This window comes from Eleutherodactylus coqui, chromosome 3 (genome assembly GCF_035609145.1).
Source record: "Eleutherodactylus coqui strain aEleCoq1 chromosome 3, aEleCoq1.hap1, whole genome shotgun sequence".
Classification (NCBI taxonomy): domain Eukaryota; kingdom Metazoa; phylum Chordata; class Amphibia; order Anura; family Eleutherodactylidae; genus Eleutherodactylus; species Eleutherodactylus coqui.
Genome location: NC_089839.1, coordinates 137,048,907 through 137,067,525, shown reverse-complemented (window position 1 = coordinate 137,067,525; position 18,619 = coordinate 137,048,907). Strand labels below are relative to the sequence as shown.

General features: G+C 49.3%; 1 protein-coding gene across 5 annotated transcripts in view; it reads left to right on the top strand.

The window, feature by feature from the left end:
• The first annotated feature begins 5,456 nt into the window (after positions 1-5,456).
• The window catches only part of UNC93A (unc-93 homolog A), a 114,347-nt gene continuing 101,184 nt past the window's right edge, over positions 5,457-18,619 (top strand). For 2 of the 5 annotated variants that reach the window (XM_066596134.1, XM_066596131.1), the window contains exon 1: positions 5,521-5,800. The gene's annotated coding sequence lies outside the window, so the exon portion shown is untranslated. The other 3 variants (XM_066596132.1, XM_066596135.1, XM_066596133.1) reach the window with 3 other exon arrangements.

The window sequence follows — 18,619 nt, the reverse complement described above, 5'->3', positions numbered from 1 at the left end:
TATTTAATGTGACGTTAGCTCAGCTGTGCAGGGCACTGCAATGGGATTTATTTATGTACCGCCGGTGGGTTCCAGGGAGCCACCCATGCTGTGGATGCACACGGAATTCCTATAGGGGAGTTGCACCTGCCTGTGTGCATTTATAAAAAAACACAGTCTGACTGGGGCATGCAGTGTGGGCCAAAGCCCACCTGTATTTTATCTGACGTTAGCTCTGCTATCCGGGGCACTGCAATGGGATTTATTTATGTACTGTCGGTGGCTTCCTGGGACCCACCCATGCTGTGGGTCCATTCCACACAGACATTCCATAGGGGAGTTGTACCTGCCTGTGACTATTAATTTAAAAAAACCCAGTCTGACTCGGGCATGCAGTGTGGGCCAAAGCCCACCTGTATTTTATGTCACGTTAGCTCAGCTGTCCGGGGCACTGCAATGGGATTTATTTAGGCACCGCCGGTGAGTTCCAGGGAGCCACCCATGCTGTGGGTGCACACAGAATTCCCATAACGAAGTTGTACCTGCCTGTGACTATTATTTAAAAAAAAAACATTCTGACTAGGGCATGCAGTGTAGGCCAAAGCCCACCTGTACTTTATCTGACGTTACCTCAGCTGTCCGGGGGACTGCAATGGGATTTATTTATGTACCGCCGGTGGGTTCCAGGGAGCCACCCGTGCTGTGGGTCCACTCCACACAGACTTCCCATAGGGGAGTTGTACCTGCCTGTGACTATTAATTAAAAAAAAAAACATTCTGACTAGGGCATGCAGTGTTGGCCAAAGCCCACCTGTACTTTATCTGACGTTAGCTCAGCTATCCGGGGCACTGCAATGGGATTTATTTATGTACCGCTGGTGAGTTCCAGGGAGCCACCCATGCTGTGGATGCACACAGAATTCCCATAGCGGAGTTGTACCTGCCTGTGACTATTAATTAAAAAACCTCAGTCTGACTGGGGCATGCAGTGTTGGCCGAATCCCACCTGTACTTTATCTGACGTTAGCTTAGCTATCCGGGGGACTGCAATGGGATTTATTTATGTACCGTCGGTGGCTTCCTGGGACCCACCCATGCTGTGGGTCCACTCCACACAGACTTCCCATAGGGGAGTTGTACCTGCCTGTGACTATTAATTTAAAAAACCCAGTCTGACTGGGGCATGCAGTGTGGGCCGAAGCCCACCTGTATTTTATCTGACGTTAGCTCAGCTATCCGGGGCACTGCGATGGGATTTATTTATGTACCATTGGTGGGTTCCAGGAAGGCACCCATGCTGTGGGTCCACTCCACACAGAATTCCCATAGGGGAGTTGTACCTGCCTGTGTCTATTTATAAAAAAACAACCCTGTCTGACTGGGGCATGCAGTGTTGGCCGAAGCCCACTTGTACTTTATCTGACGTTAGCTTAGCTATCCGGGGGACTGCAATGGGATTTATTTATGTACCGTCGGTGGCTTCTTGGGACCCACCCATGCTCTGGGTCCACTCCACACAGACTTCCCATAGGGGAGTTGTACCTGCCTGTGACTATTAATTTAAAAAATCGAGTCTGACTCGGGCATGCAGTGTGGGCCGAAGCCCACCTGTACTTTATGTCACGTTAGCTCAGCTATCCGGGGCACTGCAATGGGATTTATTTATGTACCATTGGTGGGTTCCAGGAAGGCACCCATGCTGTGGGTCCACTCCACACAGAATTCCCATAGGGGAGTTGTACCTGCCTGTGTCTATTTATAAAAAAACAACGCTGTCTGACTGGGGCATGCAGTGTTGGCCGAAGCCCACTTGTACTTTATCTGACGTTAGCTTAGCTATCCGGGGGACTTCAATGGGATTTATTTATGTACCGTCGGTGGCTTCCTGGGACCCACCCATGCTCTGGGTCCACTCCACACAGACTTCCCATAGGGGAGTTGTACCTGCCTGTGACTATTAATTAAAAAAATTGAGTCTGACTCGGGCATGCAGTGTGGGCCGAAGCCCACCTGTACTTTATGTCACGTTAGCTCAGCTATCCGGGGCACTGCAATGGGATTTATTTATGTACCATCGGGGGCTTCCTGGGACCCACCCCTGCTGTGGGTGCACACAGACTTCCCATAGCGGAGTTGTACCTGCCTGTGACTATGAAAAAAGTCCAGACTGACTAGGGCATGGAGTATGGGCCGAAGCCAACCTGTACTTTATCTCATGTTAGCTCAGCTACCTGGGGCACTGCATTGGGACAAACTAGAGGAGCAATACAGCGCTAATGAGACGTTCACAGCTACGCTAGCATTGGAGTCCATAGTAGGCCCGCGATTGCTGAGGGTTTGTGCAGAGGCCTATGTCCTGGGTGCAGTGAAAGTCCGCTTCCTGCCTACGATTGCTGAAGCTGTGGGCCAAGGCCTATGTCGTCGGCGCGATGCAAGTCTGCCATGTTTGACCGCTCTGATTTATTTATTGTTCATGTCTTGGGTTGCCTAGGACCCACCTACGCTGTTGGTGCACACTTAGTTCCCATCGAGGTGTTTGACCTATCTAGCACAAAGACACTGACTGACTTGGGGGCAGAGTGCAGATGGCTTTCCCCTTGCAGTGTCGATTGAGCTATGCGACACCTAGACAAAATGAGTACTGTGTGGGCGCATGGATTCACCATTGCTATGTAGCTCATGCCCACGTTTGCAGCTCCTGACGGAGGTGGAACAGGATTGGAATGAAGATCAAACGTCAATTTCTCATCGATTCTCTACAGCATTGTGGGCTATCGCCCCGCCCCTTTTAAAGAGGGTCACTGCCTGGCCCTGCCAACCCTCTGCAGTGTGTGCCTCCGGTTCCTCCTCATGGTAGACGCACTTATAAATAGACATGAGGGTGGTGTGGCTATGCAGCCAGCCTGTGGCATAAGGGCAGCTGAAGGCTGCGCAGGGACACTTTTGTGTGCGCTGCGGACACAGGGTCGTGTGGAGGGGTTGGGCAGCATGTAACCCAGGAGAAGAGGCAGCGGTGTGTCCCGCAGGCAGTGATTGTGCTTTGTTGGAGGTAGTGTGGTGCTTAGCTAAGGTGTGCCTTGCTAATGAGGGTTTGTCCGAAGTAAAAAATTCTTAGGCGGGGGGGCCCACTCCTGACCCTATTGTGGCTTAATAGTGGGACCTGGGAACCTGAGATGCAGCCCAGCATGTTGCCCCTCGCCTGCCCTATTCGTTTCTGTGTCGTTTCCATCACTTTCTTGCGTTTTCCAGATTTTCACAAATCAAAACCTTAGCGGAGCATGGGTGATATACAAAAATGCTCGAGTCGCCCATTGACTTCAATGGGGTTCGTTACTCGAAACGAACCGTCGAGCATCGCGGAAAGTTCGACTCAAGCAACGAGTACCCGAGCATTTTGGTGCTCGCTCATCTCAGTGGACACCCATTCTTGATAAACAAAATCCCTGAATGTCAATGGGTGACTTTCCACAGAAATAAAACGCTGAAAAATATCCTGGCACCCTCATGCTCCCATAAGGGTAAAACAACTTCTTCTATTATACCAAGGAGTTTTATAGACCAACTGACAAGAGGTTCCTTGAAGTGTGGGATAAGCAACTGTAAATGTTGCTTTAACATTCACAGCAAAAGAAAGGAGTTTCCTTTATTGTAGTTCTAGTTACACAATTTATTTGCTTGAATGCCCTTGTTGCCTGAAATATATTGGTAGTACTACAAATACCCTTAGAACTAGGGCCAATAAATACAGTTTAATTTATTCAGAATAGTTTTCAACAATATAGTTTATTCTGATACTTCTCCATCCATCATAAAAGACATGCCTTCTTAATGCATTTTACTCTATTGGAAAATAATGTCATGGAGAATTTTCCAAATTAAAAAAGTTAGTGTCCTGGATATTTCATCTGACCACCCTAGTGCCAAATGGCTTTAATGAAGTTTTGTAAAAATTTATTTTCCACCTCCATCTCTATTTAGATATCTCCTTACTAGATTAATTTTCACAATTACTTACAATTTCACTGTTTACTAGAGATGAGCGAGTAGTGTTCGAGAAAATTTCACCCTGTCCTCCCCACATGTTTAGTGGCTTTTTTAGCCAATAAACATGCAGGGAAGGCTTTGGCACCTTCTGTGCACGCCTATAGCAGTGATTGGCTGGCCGGATCAGGTGGCCTAGGATCATAAAAACTCAGGTCACCTGATGCTCCCCTCACACGGAGGCTGGATTACCTGAGGGACAGGGCTGCTGTGAATGAGGGAGAGCTTAGTGTAGGTTAGAAGGAGCGTTTAGGCAGGGTTCCATCTTCAAAGAACCCAATGGTCCTTTTCAGGACTACAATTTTGTGCCTCATCAGTTTGGCTGCCTGGGACCAGTAGTGCGCACAAAGCATTCACAAGCATCCCGGGTGTATACTGCATAATGTTACCGGTTCTATACAGTATACTGCTACTGGTGTACACAGTCTATATAGGAACTAACAAAACTCCTCTCATTTTTAATTTTTTTATTTGTTTTTGGCTGAAAGCATTTGCATAATAGGCCCAAGTGTGTGTCCTGTTGATCCGCACTATATAACAAGACTGTACTCATTTTACACAGTCTATTTTTTGCTAAAGTGTATGCAAAATACCCTTAGTGTGTGTCCTGTCCATCCGCACTATATAACAAGACTGTACTCATTTGACACTGTTTATTTTTGGCTTAAAGCATACATAAAATACCCTTAGGCCTCATGTCCACGGGGAAAATCAGGCCCGCTACGGATTCTCCATGGAGAATCTGCAGCGGGTCCCTCCTGCCCCGCGGACATGAGCGCTGAAAATAAGAATAAATCAGAATAAACTTACCTCCCGCACGCTCCGGATACTTCCTTCGCTGCCGCGTCATCTTCTCTGCGTCGCGCCCGGATCTTCTTTCTTCGGCTCGGCGGATGCACAGGATGACGTCGGTGACGTCGGTGACGTGCCCGCGCATGCGCTGGCCCGAAGCAAAATGATCCGGCCGCGACTGAGAGAAGATGGCGCCGCGGCGAAGAGAAGAAACGGAGCGGGTGAGTAAAATTTGATTTTTGTCTCCCGCGGATCCGGACGGCTTCCATAGGCTTCAATAGAAGCCCGCGGGAGACCCGCACGAAAATGGAGCATGGTCCAGATTTTTTCATGCTCCATTTTTTTTTTATTCACTTTTATTGACCATCCGCGGGTATTTATCTACCTGTGGGTGGTCAATGCATCCCTATGGGGCGCGGATCCGCGGGCAGGAGAAGAGTTAAAATCTGCTGCGGAAAAACCGATAGAAAAACAAGTATGCATGTGGATATCTGGAAAACAATACTGTGGATATCTGGAAAACAAGTATTGTTTTCCAGATATCCACATGCATACTTGTTTTTCTATCGGTCTGTTTTGAACTCTCTTGCCACAAATCTCTGTATGCTGGTTGCAACATGTGGTGTAATTAGCTCTTGAACACACCCTCCATACCATTCCTCAGCTATTTCTCCTCCTGACAAGCTAACACACACAGGTATTGCTTCTTTGATTTTAATTTGTATTTGGTCTATAAATGTCTTGTGTATTCCATACCTCATAGCTGTTGACAAAGGCTACCTTAGCCGAAACGCGTTCAGCACGAACCTGTGAGCTGTATGCTTTTTTTTATTCAATAAAGAATGACATTTTTTTAACGGTAGCAGCTCCCCTCCATCTATATTTTTTTGTTTATATGGAATCTGGCCGTTTGCCGTCAGCTACTTGAGGACGGAACTTCTGTTGAATTCCAGATCTCCCTGCAACACTGAAAGATACTGCTGGTGAGGTGAGCCCATATTTCTTTTTTGGCTTATTCGTGTGTCCTCTAGATCCGCACTATATAACAAGACTGTACTTCTTTTACACTATTTTTCGCTTAAAGCATACGTAAAATACCCTTAGTCTGTGTCCTGTCAATCCACATTGTATACCAAGACTGTACTCATTTTACACTGTCTATTTTTGGCTTAAAGCATACGCAAAATACCTCGAAGTTGCGTAGCATTTTGACGCAGTGCATTATGCAACATGATCAACACTAGAAGTAAGGACGAGGATGTGGATGTCCGAATGAGGGTGTGGGCAGAGGCTGAGGTCCTAGGTGGGATGAATCAGTGGCTGCTGCTGAGGGAGAAGGAGAACACACCGCGTATCTACGCTCCCTAGCTTCATCTCACACTTTGCAGGTCCGCATGGTACACCATTCTTAAAACCCCAACAGTGTGATAGGGTGATGATGTGGATAGAGGATAACGCATCTAGTAATTTATCCACCACCTAGTCTTCCATGCAGTTTACTCACGCTAGCCAAGGGACTGGACCTGTGAATTCTCACGCTGATCCTCCTTCCTCCCAGCCTGGTCACTCCAGGAAAAGGAGAGATTCAGAACAGGCATACTCACAGGAACTGTTCCCAGGACCCTTTCCTGAGTCGCAAACAATGGTTCATGAGCCACCTGAGGAATTTGTCGTGACTAGAGATGAGCGAACGTACTCGTCCGAGCTTGATGCTCGGGCGAATATTAGGGTGTTCGGGATGCTCGTTACTCGTAACGAGCACCACGCGGTGTTCGGGTTACTTTCAGTTTCCTCTCTGAGTCGTTAGCGCGCTTTTCTGGCCAATTGAAAGACAGGGAAGGCATTACAACTTCCCCCTGTGACGTTCAAGCCCTATACCACCCCCCTGCTGTGAGTGGCTGGGGCGATCAGATGTCACCCGAGTATAAAAGTCGGCCCCTCCCGCGGCTCGCCACACATGCCTTGTGAGTTAGCTGAGGGAAAGTGCTGTTCTATTGGAGTTGCTGTAGGGAGAGTGTTTGTAGTGAGTGTAGGCTTCAAGAACCCCAACGGTCCTTCTTAGGGCCACATCTACGTGTGTGCAGGCTGCTGTTAGCAGTGGAGAAATTTTTTTTTTCTCTCAAAATCGGCAGTGCAGAGCATTGCACCTGGCATTAGGGACAGAAGTGGTGCTTAGGCAGGGAGAGTGTTAGGAGTGAGTGTAGCCTTCAAGAACCTCAACGGTCCTTTCTAGGGCCACATTTAACTGTGTGGAGTACTGTGCAGGCTGCTGTTAGCTGTGTTGCTTTTTTTTTCTTTTCTCAAAATCGGCGGTGCAGAGCATTGCACCCTGCATTGATACTACAGGCACAGAATTGTGTAGGCAGGGCCACAACACAGTTATTAGTCATTGAATAGGCACAGTGGGCCTTTCCTTTTAAACAAAAGGGAAAAAAGTATATTTGCCCTGCCTCTGTCAGTCCTAAGGGCTCTGGGTACGTGTGTGCTGCGTGGAGAACGTAAAAAAATCAGACGCAACCAGCTACGGTTGAGTGCAGCCTTGCGCCAATTTCTTTCCTGCCTGGGAAATACCTGCTCTGCCACAGTTAATAACTCTGCAACAGTAAAGTTCTGTGACACTTTTGCAGGGCCGCAACACAGTTATATTAGTCATTGAATAGGCACAGTGCGCCTTTCCTTTTAAACAAAAGGGAAAAAAGTATATTTGCCCTGCCTCTGTCAGTCCTAAGGGCTCTGGGTACGTGTGTGCTGCGTGGAGAACATCAAAAAATCAGACGCAACCAGCTACGGTTGAGTGCAGCCTTGCGCCAATTTCTTTCCTGCCTGGGAAATACCTGCTCTGCCACAGTTAATAACTCTGCAACAGTAAAGTTCTGTGACACTTTTGCAGGGCCGCAACACAGTTCTTAAACTTATTATTCATTCACTAGAGGCAGTGGGCCTTTCCTTTTTAACAAAAGGGAAAAAATTATATTTGCCCTGCCTCTGTCAGTCTTAAGGGCTCTGGGTACGTGTGTGCTGCGTGGAGAACGTCAAAAAATCAGCCGCAACCAGCTACGGTTGAGTGCAGCCTTGCGCCAATTTCTTTCCTGCCTGGGAAATACCTGCTCTGCCACAGTTAATAACTCTGCAACAGTAAAGTTCTGTGACACTTTTGCAGGGCCGCAACACAGTTCTTAAACTTATTATTCATTCACTAGAGGCAGTGGGCCTTTCCTTTTTAAGAAAAGGGAAAAACTTATATTTGCCCTGCCTCTGTCAGTCTTAAGGGCTCTGGGTACGTGTGTGCTGCGTGGAGAACGTCAAAAAATCAGACGCAACCAGCTACGGTTGAGTGCAGCCTTGCGCCAATTTCTTTCCTGCCTGGGAAATACCTGCTCTGCCACAGTTAATAACTCTGCAACAGTAAAGTTCTGTGACACTTTTGCAGGGCCGCAACACAGTTATTAAACTTATTATTCATTCACTAGAGGCAGTGGGCCTTTCCTTTCTAAAAAAAGTTAAAAAATTATATTTGGCCTGCAGGCTTGCGCCAATTTATTTCCTGCCTGGGAAATCAAATCACTGGTAATACAGCATGCTGAGGGGTAGGGGTAAGCCTAGAGGACGTGGACGTGGCCGAGGACGCGGAGGGCCAAGTGAGGGTGTGGGCACAGGCCGAGCTCCTGATCCAGGTGTGTCGCAGCCGACTGCTGCGCGATTAGGAGAGAGGCACGTTTCTGGCGTCCCCACATTCATCGCCCAGTTAATGGGTCCACGTGGGAGACCTTTATTAGAAAATGAGCAGTGTGAGCAGGTCCTGTCCTGGATGGCAGAAAGTGCTTCGAGCAAGCTATCATCCAGCCACAGTTCTGCGCCGTCCACTGCTGCAAATCCGAATCCTCTGTCTGCTGCTCCTCCTTCCTCCCAGCCTCCTCACTCCACTACAATGACACATGCTCAGGAGAGGGAAGACTCCCAGGAACTGTTCTCGGGCCCCTGCTCAGATTGGGCAGCAGTGGTTCCTCTTCCACCAGAGGAGTTTATCGTCACTGATGCACAACCATTGGAAAGTTCCCGGGGTCCGGGGGATGAGGCTGGGGACTTCCGGCAACTGTCTCAAGACCTTTCAGTGGGTGAGGAGGACGATGACGATGAGACACAGTTGTCTTGCAGTGAGGTAGTAGTAAGGGCAGTAAGTCCGAGTGAGGAGCGCACAGAGGATTCGGAGGAAGAGCAGCAGGACGATGAGGTGACTGACCCCACCTGGTGTGCAACGCCTACACAGGACAGGTCTTCAGAGGGGGAGGCACGGGCAGCAGCAGGGCAGGTTGCAAGAGGCAGTGCGGTGTCCAGGGGTAGAGGCAGGGCCAGACCAAATAATCCACCAACTGTTTCCCAAAGCACACCCTCGCGCCATGCCACCCTGCAGAGGCCGAGGTGCTCTAAGGTCTGGCAGTTTTTCACCGAAACGCCTGATGACCGACGAACAGTGGTGTGCAACCTTTGTCGCGCCAAGATCAGCCGGGGAGCCACCACCAACAGCCTCACCACCACCTGCATGCGCAGACATATGATGGCCAAGCACCCCACAAGGTGGGACGAAGACCGTTCACCGCCTCCGGTTTGCACCGCTGCCTCTCCCCCTGTGCCCCAACCTGCCACTGAGATCCAACTCCCCTCTCAGGACACAGGCACTACCGTCTCATGGCCTGCACCCACACCCTCACCTCCGCTGTCCTCGGCCCCATCCACCAATGTCTCGCACCGCACAGTCCAGCCGTCGCTAGTGCAAGTGTTGGAGCGCAAGCGCAAGTACGCCGCCATGCACCCGCACGCTCAATCGTTAACCGTCCACATAGCCAAATTTATCAGCCTTGAAATGCTGCCGTATAGGGTTGTGGAAACGGAGGCTTTCAAAGCTATGATGGCGGCGGCGGCCCCGCGCTACTCAGTTCCCAGTCGCCACTACTTTTCCCGATGTGCCGTCCTAGCCCTGCACGACCACGTCTCCCGCAACATTGTACGCGCCCTCACCAATGCGGTTAGTGGCAAGGTCCACTTAACTACGGACACGTGGACAAGCACAGGCGGGCAGGGCCACTACATCTCCCTGACGGCACATTGGGTGAATTTAGTGGAGGCTGGGACAGAGTCAGAGCCTGGGACCGCTCACGTCCTACCCACCCCCAGAATTGCGGGCCCCAGCTCGGTGGTGGTATGTTCGGCGGTGTATGCTTCTTCCACTAAAGCACCCTCCTCCTCCTCCTCAACCTCTGTCTCGCAATCTAGATGTGTCAGCAGCAGCAGGACGTCGCCAGCAGTCGGTGTCGCGCGGCGTGGCAGCACAGCGATGGGCAAGCATCAGCAGGCCGTGCTGAAACTACTCAGCTTAGGAGATAGGAGGCACATGGCCCACGAACTGCTGCAGGGTCTGACAGAGCAGACCGACCGTTGGCTTGCGCCGCTGAGCCTCCAACCGGGCATGGTCGTGTGTGACAACGGCCGTAACCTGGTGGCGGCTCTGCAGCTCGGCAGCCTCACGCACGTGCCATGCCTGGCCCACGTCTTTAATTTGGTGGTTCAGCGCTTTCTGAAAAGCTACCCACGCTTGTCAGACCTGATCGTAAAGGTGCGCCGGCTCTGCGCACATTTCCGCAAGTCCCACATGGACGCTGCCACCCTGCGCACCCTGCAACATCGGTTTAATCTGCCAGTGCACCGACTGCTGTGCGACATGCCCACACGGTGGAACTCTACGCTCCACATGTTGGCTAGGCTCTATGAGCAGCGTAGAGCTATAGTGGAATACCAACTCCAACATGGGCGGCACAGTGGGAGTCAGCCTCCTCAATTCTTTTCAGAAGAGTGGGCCTGGTTAGCAGACATCTGCCAGGTCCTTCGAAACTTTGAGCAGTCTACCGAGGTGGTGAGCGGCGATGCTGCAATCATTAGCGTCACCATTCCTCTGCTATGCATCTTGAGAAGTTCCCTGCAAACCATAAAGGCAGCCGCTTTGCGCTCGGAAACAGAGCCGGGGGAAGACAGTATGTCGCTGGATAGTCAGAGCACCCTCCTGTCTATATCTCAGCGCGTTCAGGAGGAGGAGGAGGAGCATGAGGAGGATGAGGAGGAGGGGGAAGAGACAGCATGGCCCACTGCTGACGGTACCCATGCTGCTTGCCTGTCATCATTTCAGCGTGTATGGCCGGAGGAGGAGGAGGAGGAGGAGGAGGAGGAGGATCCTGAAAGTGATCTTCCTAGTGCGGACAGCCATGTGTTGCATACAGGTACCCTGGCACACATGGCTGACTTCATGTTAGGATGCCTTTCTCGTGGCCCTCGCGTTACACGCATTCTGGCCACTACGGATTACTGGGTGTACACACTGCTCGACCCACGCTATAAGGAGAACCTTCCCACTCTCATTCCCGAAGAGGAAAGGGGTTCGAGAGTGTTGCTATACCACAGGACTCTGGCGGACAAGCTGATGGTAAAATTCCCATCCGACAGCGCTAGTGGCAGAAGGCGCAGTTCCGAGGGCCAGGTACCAGGGGAGGTGCGTAGATCGAGCAGCATGTACAGCCCAGGCAGTGCAACAGTCTTTAAGGGCCTGGACAGCTTTATGGCTCCCCAGCAAGACTGTGTCACCGCTCCCCAGTCAAGGCTGAGTCGGCGGGAGCACTGTAAAAGGATGGTGAGGGAGTACGTAGCCGATCGCACGACCGTCCTCCGTGACGCCTCTGCCACCTACAACTACTGGGTGTCGAAGCTGGACACGTGGCCTGAACTAGCGCTGTATGCCCTGGAGGTGCTTGCTTGTCCTGCGGCTAGCGTCTTGTCGGAAAGGGTGTTTAGTGCGGCTGGGGGAATCATCACGGATAAGCGTACCCGCCTGTCAACCGACAGTGCCGACAGGCTAACACTCATCAAGATGAACAAAGCCTGGATTTCCCCAGACTTCTCTTCTCCACCAGCGGACAGCAGCGATACATAAGCAATACGTAGGCTGCACCCGCGGATGGAAGCTACGTTCTCTCTCACCATCCAAAACGGGGACATTTCTGCTTCATCAATCTGTGTCTAATATTCCTCCTCCTCCTTCTGCTCCTCCTCCTGAAACCTCACGTAATCACGCTGAACGGGCAATTTTTCTTAGGGCCACAAGGCTCACTCATCTAATTTTTCTAAACAATTTTTATATGTTTCAATGCTCTTAAAAGCGTTGGAACTTTAACTTGAACCAATTTTTCGTTAAACTGGGCTGCCTCCAGGCCTAGTTACCACTTAAGCCACATTAACCAAAGCGGTTAATGGGTTTCACCTGCCATCTTGGTTGGGCATGGTCAATTTTTACTGAGGTACATTAGTACTGTTGGAATACCAATGTTTTGGGGCCCTCACCTACAGTGTAATCATAGCAATTTCTATGTTCTTCGCCTGCACTCATGGTACAGAAGTGTGTGTGGGGTTGGCCTACACTTTAGCTACATAAATGTAACTTGGGCCTTGGCTATATTGCAGCTACTGAAATGGAACTAAGACTGCGCTCCCACTATACTGCTGCTTCGGAATTGTTCCTGGGGCCTGTGTAGGCTGCTACAATGACTTAAATGGAACTAAGACTGTGCTCCTCCTATACTGCTGCTTCGGAATTGTTCCTGGGGCCTGTGTAGGCTGCTACTATTACTGAAATGGAACGAAGACTGCGCTCCCACTATACTGCTGCTTCGGAATTGTTACTGGGGCCTGTGTAGGCTGCTACTATTACTGAAATGGAACTAAGACTGTGCTCCCCCTATAATGCTGCTAGTGATATGTTAGTGGGGCCTGTCGCTAATGCTACGGCTGAAATGTTACTAATTCTGGGCTCTGCCTATACCGCTGCTAATGGTATGTCTCTGGGGTGTGGAAACAGAGGCTTCCCAAAGACATGATGGCGGCGAGGCCATTTCCCACCAACGCTGTTACTGTTAAGGTGCATATAACCACGGACACGTGGAGAGGACACGTAGTGCCTCCAAAACATCCCCCGCCACGGCCCACTTAATCCTGGCCAGTGGCCACATTCCGAAAACCAACTACATTAAACTGCGCTACCAGGTCCGCAGTCACCACCACATTACCACCAACGAGGTTACTGTTAAGGTACATATTACCAGTCAGACTGGGGCATGCAGTGTGGGCCGAAGCCCACCTGCATTAAGCACGACATTACTACCTCAGCTGTGTTGGGCAATGCAATGGGATATTTCTATGTACCGCCGGTGGCTTCCTGGCACCCACCCATGCTGTGGGTCCACAGGGAATTATAAATGCATCTGTTTCCACTTGTAAAGAACCCCAGTCAGACTGGGGCATGCAGTGTGGGCCGAAGCCCACCTGCATTAAGCACGACATTACTACCTCAGCTGTGTTGGGAAATGCAATGGGATATTTTTATGTACCGCCGGTGGGTTCCAGGGAGCCACCCATGCTGTCGGTCGACAGGGACTTCACAATAGGGAGTTGTACCTGCCTGTGTCTATGAATTAAAAAGCCCGGTCTGACTGGGGCATGCAGAGACACCTTGACAGAATGAATAGTGTGTGGCAAATAGGTTCCCCATTGCTATGCCCACGTGTGCAGCTCCTGATAGCGGTGGCACAGGATTCTATTTCTCATTGCTTCTGTACAGCATTGTGGGCTATCGCCCTGCCCCTTTTAAAGAGGGTCGCTGCCTAGCCGTGCCACCCTCTGCAGTGTGTGCCTGCGGTTCCTCCTCATGGCAGACGCACTTCTAAATAGACATGAGGGTGGTGTGGCATGAGGGCAGCTGAAGGCTGCGCAGGGACACTTTGGTGTGCGCTGTGGGGGGGAGGGCGGGGCGGTTGGGCAGCATGTAAGCCAGGAGAAGTGGCAGTGGAGTGTCATGGAGGCAGTGATTGTGCTTTGTTGGAGGTAGTGTGGTGCTTAGCTAAGGTATGCATTGCTAATGAGGGCTTTTCAGAAGTAAAAGTTTTTGGGAGGGGGGGGGGGCCCACTCTTGCCGCTATTGTGGCTTAATAGTGGGACCTGTGAACTTGAGATGCAGCCCAACATGTAGCCCCTCACCTGCCCTATCCGTTGCTGTGTCGTTCCCATCACTTTCTTGAATTGCCCAGATTTTCACACAAGGAAACCTTAGCGAGCATCGGCGAAATACAAAAATGTTCGGGTCGCCCATTGACTTCAATGGGGTTCGTTACTCGAAACGAACCCTCGAGCATCGCGAAAAGTTCGTCCCGAGTAACGAGCACCCGAGCATTTTGGTGCTCGCTCATCTCTAGTCGTGACCAATGCGCAAAATTTGGACCTTTCACAGTCTCAGGGTGATGAAGGTGGGGACTTCCAAGTAGTGTCACAATAGATATTTGTTGATGATGATGATGATGAGACACAGTTGTCTGTCAGTGAGGTTTTTTTTAGGGCAGTAAGTCTGAGGGAGGAGCAGACTTAGGATTCAGAGGAAGAGCTGGTGGATGATGAGGTGACTGACCCGACCTGAGTTAGTAAGCCTACTGAAGACAGCGCTTCAGAGGAGAAGGCAAGTGCAGCACCAAAACATGTTGGAAGAGGCAGTGGGGTGGCCAGAGGGAGAAGCAGGGTCAGAGCAAGTAATCCCCCAACTGTTCCCCACAGCACCTCCTCGTGGAAAGCTCCCGTTCAGAGGGCTAGGTGTTCGAAGGTCTGGAGGTTTTTTAATGAGAGTGCAGACAACCAACGAACAGTGGTGTGCAACCTGTGCCGCACCAATGTGTGAGAATATGTATTGGAGGGCCAAGAGGGCAATATAATTCTCTAGAAATGGCTAATTTCATTATAGAATGGAGGGTTCCTGGTTGATCCCAAAAGGAACAAATGATATCAAAGACTCCCTGACAGGTGTGATTACTGATGAGCTGTGCTCCCAGAGACAATAGCTGATATGTAAAAAGTGGTGACTCTACCAGTATCACTTCATTACAGTTATAAATATACTAATTATTTTATAAAATTTGAAAGTGCCAAATGGTTTTGGACTATCGATCTATTTACATATTTGTAAAAAAAATCAACCCCTTTACAAAGAGTTGTCGTTTTGCTGCAAAACTCGGCATGCAGTTACATCTCAGGCTGATATGCAAATGATTAAAGTTGTGGTGTGATTAGATGAACCATCTTGCCACCTGAGGTACTAAAAGTGATCCCTCCCCCCATGGCCTATAAAAGGCTCTCGGAGGTTCCTTGTGTGTCGTTGACGTCTTTTTCGCTTGTGTAGAGCTTGTTGACCACTAGACGCCTCTACAACGCAGAGAAGAGATTTCGCCCAGTTAATAGAGTTTGAGAGGGGGCGCATTATTGGCATGTGAGAAGCAGGATGGTCGTATTGATGAATTGGCCGCCCCCTGGCCATTTCTGACCAGACTATTAGGAGGTATTGAGACCAGGGGATGCATGGGGGCATGCACACATGGTAACCGAGCTTAGAATGCGCTCGATAAACTACCAGTAGAGAGGATTGTCTGATTGTCCAACAAGCATGAGGAGCTCCAACTGTTTCACTGCATGGCATCCAGTGACAGGCAGCACCATTATTACAGGTCCCTGTGTAGTGGCCCGAAACACGTGTTTCCAGCCCCTCCATAATTGTTATACATGTTATGTCTTTTATGTGGATGCACTGTGCAAAGTGTCTTGTCTTCAGTTATGTGTATTGCACAGCTGTAAGAGGTTAATGTCTGAAAGTGGCTGGGATATCTGGACAAGTTCCTAGGAAGAAGATTTTGGAACAGTTAATGGCACGGACCGCAGTAAGGCGAGTGCAGGATCTGGATATTCCCACATCAGTGGCATCACTAGGCATCAGTTCTTGGTCAAGCCTACAGACACCCACTGGTTGGTCGGCGGACTCAGAGCTAACGGAGTTAATTCCTACTTCAAGTGCAGTGCGCCCAAGGAACTGCTTCCAGTTTTAATAAAAGACTTTTTATAAGAGACATTTTCCCCAGTAAGCCCCCTTAATATTTAATGATTTTAAAGTTAATATTTCCCCTTTTTCATAGTCAAATACTACTATGCTATGCCTTTGTTATTTTCTACTGAAAATGTTATGTAGTATTGGTTTAAGATAATGTGCAGGAGGCAGAAAAAGTAAAGTAATTGTTTAGATTTAAAAATGCTCCTGATTGAATGTGACAGCGCGCATGGTGTGAGTGATAAATGTGTATACTTGGAGGTTTTGTTCCCCACCATGCGTCTTCTGTACCAGTGTCTGTCCACCGTCCTAGTCTGTCTTAGTAGGCAGGGCATCCTTTTTCGCCTCATCTCTTAGTTCCGGACAGGAGGGTATTGACTTAAGCTACCACCCGTCACGGTGTCATTTTTCAGAGAAAGTGATAGTCATTCCACTTGCCTCATATCTTTTGTCTTTGGGAAAAAGAGTCATGTATTTGCCCCACAGCTATGCTAGTGAATCCTGAATTCAGTTCAGCCAAGTAATAATTCTCTCGCGGTTTTATATACACTGTCATAATGTAATACTTTACTCAGAAAGTGATATTCAAAAGGTAGTCTCAGAACACCAGAAATGGTTTATCTTTTGTCTAAATATCTGGAGAGTAGGAGGTGTGTTTAGAGGTTTCGCCTTGCGCACTTCTTGACTGTGTAATTATCCTAGAGGGGAACTGGAGTAGTACACTGAGATATCTCTTCTCTGGATATTACAGTCTGTTTTAGAGGTGCTGGGATTGGCTTACTTTAAGTAGGGTGGAACTGTAATGGCCCGAAACATGAATATCTGGCCCCTCCATAATTGTCATACATGTTAGGTATTTTATGTGGATGCCCTGTGCAAAGTGTCTTGTCTTCAGTTATGTGTATTGCACAGCTGCAGCATGTAAGAGGTTAATCTCTGAAACTGGCTGTGATATGTCTAGAAAAGGTATCAAGTTTGTCTAGTCACGTGGTGTCATATGATTATAAATATGAGTGAGTGACAGTTAGGTGTGGTCTTCAGCTGAATCCATCTGCTTCAACGGTTGTGAAAAGAGTGAAGGCGTCAGCCACATGGGGGTATCTTCAACCCTCATGTGGTGAAGGGATGAACGTAGAAGAGAGGTATCCTGAGGTCCCCAATTCCAGGAACTTCCTAAATCTCAAGTGAGTGTCTACAGAGAGTTGTGTCCCCCTCCGCTGTTATCCTGCATCCTGTGGTGTGTGTGTCCAGGAGCAGAAAGCAACTGTAGGTCTGATTTCATCCTGTGTCCTTCTTCCCTGACCATCTGCTAAACTGTCTTTCTGCACTGACAAGTAAAGCTGTACCTTGAAAAGCAAGAAGTAAAGTTTTCTGATCACTGTCCATTCCCAGTGATTGAGAGTTCCCAAGTCAAACCGTGTGTGGAATCTCTTATTTTCTACCGCCGGTGAATCAATGGTGTGAAGGAATGGTAGTATCACGAGCGACAACTTCTACAGTCCACTACACACTGCCCCCACTGCTTGTTTGATGATTTAGAGGGCCATCCCATACAAGAGTCGGTCACCCCTAGTAGTGGTAAGTAGTGGTAAGGCGGACAATAACAGCTCAGTAGAGATGAGCGAGCGTACTTGTCCGCGCTTGATGCTCGTTCGAGTATTAGGGTGTTCGAGATGCTCGTTACTCGAGACGAGCACCACGCGGTGCTCGACTCCATTACATTTCCTTCCCTGAGAAATTTGCGTGCTTTTCTGGCCAATAGAAACACAGGGAAGGCATTACAACTTCCTCCTGTGACATTCCAGCTCTATCCCACCCCCCTGAAGTGAGTGGCTGGAGAGATCAGATGACACCCGAGTATTTAAATCTGCCCCGCCCGTGGCTCGCCACAGACACAAGCTAAGAGAGATCAGGGAAAGTGCTGTCTTGCTGTAGCTGCTATAGGGAGAGTGTTACGTGTTATTTTAGTCTTCAAGAACCCCAACGGTCCTTCTTAGGGCCACATCTGACCGTGTGCAGTACTGTTGAGGCTGCTTTTAGCAGTTTTGCACAATTTTTTTTTTGGTATATCGGGCGTGCAGACCATAGCGTCCTCAGTCTGCAGTCATTTTACAGAGTATAGGGGCAGTACTGCTGAGGCAGGGACAGTGGTACAGGGAAATCCATATACAGGCTATATCACAGGCAGTGGGCTTTTTCCCCCCAAAATACTATATTTGGCCTGCCTGTGACCGTCTTCAGTTTATGGCGTGTCTGCTGGGGGTAGTAGTTGCTGATTAATACCTAGCCTTGTGCATAATTTTTTCTGGCTGCACTGTGCTTTCAGTAATCACAGTCATCCTCCAACAGGGAAATCCATATACAGGCTATATCACAGGCAGTGGGCTTTTCCCCAAAAAGGGGGAAAAAATACTATATTTGGCCTGCCTGTGGCCGTATTCAGTTTACGGCGTGCGTGCTGGGGGTAGTAGTCGCTGATTAATACCCAGCCTTGCGCATAATTGTTTCCTGGCTCTGCTGTGTCCGTTACATGATCGCCGTCATCCCGCCAGAGGGAAAGAGTATACATATATACGCTGCATACGGTGTCTGTCTGTTTTTTCACCTCACCATTTAAAAAAATTGAAGCAAAATACTTAAGGCCTACCACTGGCCTTTGGCCACTTGACTGGGTCTGCCCTGTGAATTCCAGTAGCTCAGTCATACGCACCTAGGTCTGACTACAGGCTTGCGCATAATTGTTTCCTGGCTCTGCTGTGCGTTCCGTAAGCGAAGTCAGCCTCCAACCACAGACCAATAAGCGGCACATTTAATTACAGCGTTCTGTTTCTGCTCTACTCGTAATACACCATG